We start from the raw sequence: 6,000 nt of genomic DNA, 5'->3' as shown, positions 1-6,000 counted from the left end.
GGCCATGTTTTAGGCCCATCCCATTTGTTCTCTCTGCATATTTTGGGGTTTTGAGTCACATCTTTTTATTTAGCTGAATGATAAGACATCAGGGGAGATAAGGATGTCCATTGCATAGGATTGAATCAATACACTATACATACAAATAGGTCTCACTAAACGGCTTGCATAGACGTTTTTAAATTGGGGGAGGAAAGTCTGGACTTGATCTACGTTCTAACATGTGTCAGATTATTTTACATTTCCGTCACACTTGTAAATAACCCTTTTTGGTTTCTGCTTTACCACCATAATTCTCCAGATCTCAGCTGTCTGTTCATGTTTTATTCCTCACAGAACACGAGCAGGTCATTGATGCTTTTCTTCTCATCTCCCTCCGGTCCTGCCTCAGTCAAAAGTCACTCTCGCCTCAAGGTATTTATCAATGCATCAGCTAGGATTTTGAATTTGTGCCAAAGAAAAAGTCAGTGTTTCTCCAGAATTAGCAACCAGCCATATGTTTCAAGCACTTATGATGTTTAAACTTGGTCTGATGCCCAGATTTAAGTTGGAGATCAGGTAAATACCCCATACTAAGTTCCATAGCACTCATTTAATACCCTGGCTGTAGTGCTTAGTTATGGATTTTTGTTATGATATTTTTAATCCTGAGATTTCTCAACCCACTTGTTTTCACACTATTGTATTTTTACCAATCTATTTATTCTGCTGATTATTCTTTCCCCTGCCTTTTATCTTCTCATTATGCATGAGGTTTTTCTTGTTATGTATTTTCTTTTTGTAGCACTTTGTGAAAACTGTATTTTGATTAGTGTTATGCAACAGGAAGAACATTTATCATCAGTGGCGGCAGAAGGATACCTGTAGAAGAAGTGGTGGGATAAAAATAACGCCATGTGCTGGACAATGATATCAAGTTGGCATGAAAGAGGACACATATCAGCTAATGCAAAAACATTCATGTTAATGTGTGCTACAACCCAGTATCAGCATGATCATATAAGCCTTTGTTCAGTTGTTGATATACAGAAATGAAACAACCTATAACAGGAAATGTCACAGAACAGTTTCAAGTGTCATGGTACTATGTGGGGAACAGCACAGCACATATTCCTCTCCTCTCTACATACAATCCTCCTGGCCTCTTTCACGCCTGACAGGGTTCAGCACCTTGGACATCTCCCTGACATTCGAACTTCTGAGGGAACATGTAAAATACCCGGATGCTGTCCAAGATGCTGAACCCTGGGCAGAGTTTGAACCCTGGCATGTGCCCAAAAGATTGAAGCAACTGTCCAGGGTGCTGATCTACTGATGCCTGCTCAGTGCGAACATATGGGGAATTGTACACTAAGACAACACATATTCACACTGTTTTCCTCATTTTGGGTTCATACTGTTCTAAAATAACATTGTTTAACATTTCAGCGATACAAAATTGTCTATTGTATGCAAATTAAATATATACGTGCTCTGTCATGCAGTTTGTGAGCATGTGATCAACATTTAGTACGAATAAACAGTACATTCACTGCATACTTCATATAAAAGCCTGTCTAAGAATAGAGAATAAACAATTTGAACTAGTGGTACTTTGTCCAGGGGCTATTTTCTTCTTTCTCTCTCTCTCTCACGTGAATACCTCGTTCCCCCCCGTGTAGAGCACTGCTGGAAGGCGGGTCAGCGCGTCAGAGTGGGAGACATCCAGGGGCCCATAATCAGTTGCGCGAGTCGAGCTGAGAGATGCGCGTTCACTGAGCAAGTGGAAGGAGGACCGCTGCCTTTCCCTCCACCGCGCATCACTTATAATAAGCTCATCATCACCAGCATCAGCATCTCACCGACACGACTATAACTTAGAAATACTCCGGCTTCTGGGTGGAATTTCCCTTTGGATGGTTATTATTTACTATTTTTATCCATAGATTTCATCCGTCCGGTATCATTTCTCTGCGCTAAAAGGTAAGAGCAGATTAAACTAAGCTATTCGATAGTTTGTATTTATATCCATCATACATTAGGTGTTATGTGAAGGTAGGCTACTTGAGTTATTTGATTCAGAAGTTTTTCATCAAAAATATTCCTTTTATGTGAATCTGATGATGAGTTTGGGCTGAAATGTGGATTTACGCGCAATGGGATGGTGTCGGTGGTTAGTTTTAAAGCTCCCAACCGCAGTTTAACCACATGACAGCGGGGTTATTTGTAAGGAAACCACATCTCAAGAGACCACGATTTATCGGTGCTGACATGGTGACAAATATATTTGTGGTGAAAGAGCGTTGAGACGGAAAGTTTAAGGTCGCTGAATTGCGTCTCTCAGTGGGGACAGCTGCGTGTATTAAACCTTAAACAAGAACGCATAAACTGCCAGAACTTCTTTAAGATTCAGAAATGATTTCATGGCAATATTAACCTGACTCCTGATCAAATTCTGCTTCGTAATTTTTGGAGTAAGGGTTTATAAATCCCTGAGCAACAGTCAGACTGCCACCGTGCGAGGATCAGAGGGAAAGCTGGAAAATGTTGTCCGCTGTTTAATTCATCGGTGCAGGGCTGCGGCTCGGATTTCTACTCGATTTGAGCGCTTTACTCTTAGATCAAGATTATAAATAATCCACAAACTGGTGAACATGATCATTAGTGCTATCCCAACATTGGTTATTGCACTCATTTTGTGAAAACATAAATATTTGGGGTTGACAGATCCGACGAGGCTCTCAATAGAAACTATAACATCACTATAATTTAATATTCCGGCAGAACTTCTGTCCTTCTGCTTACTGCAGAGTTGAAAGTGACTTCGTGCCCGCAGTTTAATATGTATTCAACGATTGCTGCTATATTAAGAAGAACGTTTATGACATAATTTCGCTGGCTATATTGCTAATTTATAACGTTTGGTTAAATGCCTGTTTCTTTAAAATGTTGATGCTCGTTAGGTGACAGAAAGAAAATAACGATTCTCACGTGTCAATTCATTCTATGACGACGAAGAGCCGGTGTCGTGCAGCTTGGGTGTAGTTAAAATTACCTTGAAATAACTATCAGTCATGTGTAGAACCCCACCCCAAATTAGTTTCATTCATCCGTCGTAACCATCTGATTTCAATTTGGTGGTTGAATGTATTAATGATGACATATATTGACATAACAAGTGATAAATAAGCACATCCTGAAACGAAAGTTTTATTGGCTAGTAAATTGTTCACTTTTTGCTTGCTGACCGCTTGGTGCCTTCATAAAGACCCCAGGTGGTCCCTGAACCTCACTTTATAACCAGCAGGTCTGAACACTCCCTAATGCAGGATCTTGTCTTCTGTGACTGATGTCGGATTAAATCGTTCCTCCGGGCTGAAGCTTGTGATGGACAGCAGAGTTGGGGACAGGGGGGGTCCAGTGCTAGTTTATTACAAAACATGTCAATAACTCTTCAACACTGTGCATGAATGCATCATTTATGGCCAGTCAGTGACGGTATCCTGTGCAGGTCATCTCATATCCTGCTCTGTTTAATAATTCAACGCATATTTATATCCGGGAAATATGCTTATTGTAGCATACTTATTGTCTATCAAGAACATGAGCTAGCTAACTTTGCTGCTGAGGGTCCAGGACGCCGAGGTAGATGCCTTTCCACTCTCAAATGCTTGGCCTTTTTTTTTAACCACTGGAGAAAAACAAGTGTAGGCCTATGCTAATTTAACACAAATGTTACCAACAGTAGCCAAAAATAGCTTCTTCATTAGCCTTTTTAGCCCTCCAGAGTGTGGACTGCTAAAGGTGCTATCAAGCGTGGGTTAGCTAAAGGGCATGTTTCATAACTAGCCTGTGTGAAATTTCACTTTTAACCAGATTAGCCGCATTTAGCTTAGCCTACAGGCCAGCTAGCTGGTGGACAGTTTTGACAGGAGGCTAAGTTGGAGGGTAAGGTCATTAACAGGGTTTTCAGCTTGTCCAATGTCTTGTGAAGTTAATGAATATAAAACAGCGCTATTTCTTAATTAATATGTTGTTTTTACGGTGAATTACGTGAGGTGTTTATCACTCTTACACTGTAGGAAAGAAGTCCCCTTGAGTGCTTTAGTTAACTAATCGAGAACATGTTAGCATTGTTAGCATTCTCTGTCACATGAATGGCTCACAGGGACACCTGATGCCTCAGTTAGGCAATACACACACAATAACTCGTGTTAATTGAATAGAGGCCAGGGCCAATGTTCATACGAGACTGGAGTCTCGGGTTACACGGGCAGATCAAGCTTTGCTTATTGAAGGGGCACACACACAAGACACATCTCTATTTGGTGAGTTGATTGACACAGCTGCGTTCAGGGTTATTTCCACCACACAGAACCTTTTAACCTCTGCTGTCTCACTGAGTCACTTTTAAGACAAAGACAATTATCCAGCCAGGCAACCCTTTGTTGTCAGAGAGACACATGCACACTCCTGCACAGGGACACACATGCGTGCACACACAGTTTATTAGCATAGGTATCAGTTACTAGAATTCAATAGCTCGCCTGCTGCAGCAAGATTAACTATTCAGGGCAGGTGGTTAAAGGCCCTATTGTGTTGCATGGTTCTGTGCTACTGTCATGATTGGACAATGCATTTGTCTGGTGGGCAGCCCGCTGCCAAAACAATTGCAAGGGCAAAGGCTTGGAAGAGTACACACACATATAAGGTTTCGCCATGTGAATCATTTTTTAGCTCTGCGGAGCAAATTTAAACAGAACTGAGTGAGAACAGGTGTAGCTAGTTAATATTCCATACCAGTGTCATCCCTGTTTTAGTGATGGAAATAATTTGAATTCACTGGAAGAACCTTTTAAAAATGTTAATAGTGATCGCATGTGAAGCGGTAAGATCCTAACATCTTTTTCAATAGCTGTTTATGATTGTAATACCCCAAAGACATGCAAATGAGAGTGAAAGTGGCGGTGGATAATTAGTCATATTTATCAGGATCCCAGCAGACCTTTACTGATAGCAGGCTAACGTTTGGGGGGAGGCTTAACAAATGTTCTGGCTCACCTCAATGGATTTTCACTCCTCACAGTCGACTTTCTTTCCTCTGCTAAATTTGTGTGTTGTGCTACCACTTATATGATCATTTAATTGGTATAAATAGACCCCTGCATGAAATGCTCGTAATCATTTAATTGGGGTTATTGGTGGTTATTTTGTTGTATTTATGGCCACATGGAGAGCCAAATCTACATTGAGTGGTGCTCTCAATACCCTATTAGTGATGATATGAACTCACAGTCATGATTTTGCCCATCTGTAAAGCACTACTGTATGTTTGACTTACTAGCATAAAACTGATTTCTCTTAATTTAAAGAGCATATTGGTACTGACTTAATTTCACTCAAATATCCTAATATTATGTAAGAAAAATACAAAATGCCTACCATTTTTTTGCATAGCTACTGTAATAAATAGCATTATATCGATTTGGGATTGATTTGTAAGCAAACCACATATTTCGTTTAGCCGCTGGTGGCACCTTTTCATGCCAACTGACATTGAAAATCCTTATTATCTTGCTTAAAGGGGACGTATCATGCAAAAAGCACTTTGTGATGTCTTTTATGCATAAAGTGTCCCCGGTGTGTCAGGGAACTCACGCAGCATCAGAAAATGAAACCCTTTCTCTTTTCCTCCGTACCCAAATCTTTTAAAAACGGGGGTACAACGAGCAGATACAGATTTGCTGCCGATATGACGTCAAATCGGCAGCGGACCCACAGAAAGTTGCTATCAGAAACAATGCTTGACGTGTTTTGGACGTAATCTCGTCTTTGTTTACATTAGCAAGCCTCGCTAACACTCAGAGCTGTACTGTGTAGAGCACATGTGTTTAAAAAGCAGGAAATAAAAAAAGAACTCACCTTGTGATAAACCTGCAAGAGAAAAAGCATTTGAGCTCCATACTGTTTCAGAAATAATCCTTGATGTGGTTTAGAACAGGATGGCATTTTATCACAGCA

At 40.5% G+C, this 6,000-nt stretch overlaps 1 protein-coding gene across 2 annotated transcripts in view; it reads left to right on the top strand.

Moving 5' to 3' along the window:
• Positions 1-1,769: 1,769 nt before the first annotated feature.
• Positions 1,770-6,000, top strand: part of nrxn3b (neurexin 3b) — a 332,817-nt gene continuing 328,586 nt past the window's right edge. For both annotated transcript variants that reach the window (XM_079642411.1, XM_079642410.1), the window contains exon 1: positions 1,770-1,962. The gene's annotated coding sequence lies outside the window, so the exon portion shown is untranslated. The remainder of the gene's footprint in view (positions 1,963-6,000) is intronic.

The sequence above is a fragment of the Notothenia rossii genome (genome assembly GCF_949606895.1).
Source record: "Notothenia rossii genome assembly, chromosome: 8".
In the NCBI taxonomy this organism is placed as follows: Eukaryota; Metazoa; Chordata; class Actinopteri; order Perciformes; family Nototheniidae; genus Notothenia; species Notothenia rossii.
This window is presented reverse-complemented; position numbering and strand designations above follow the sequence as displayed.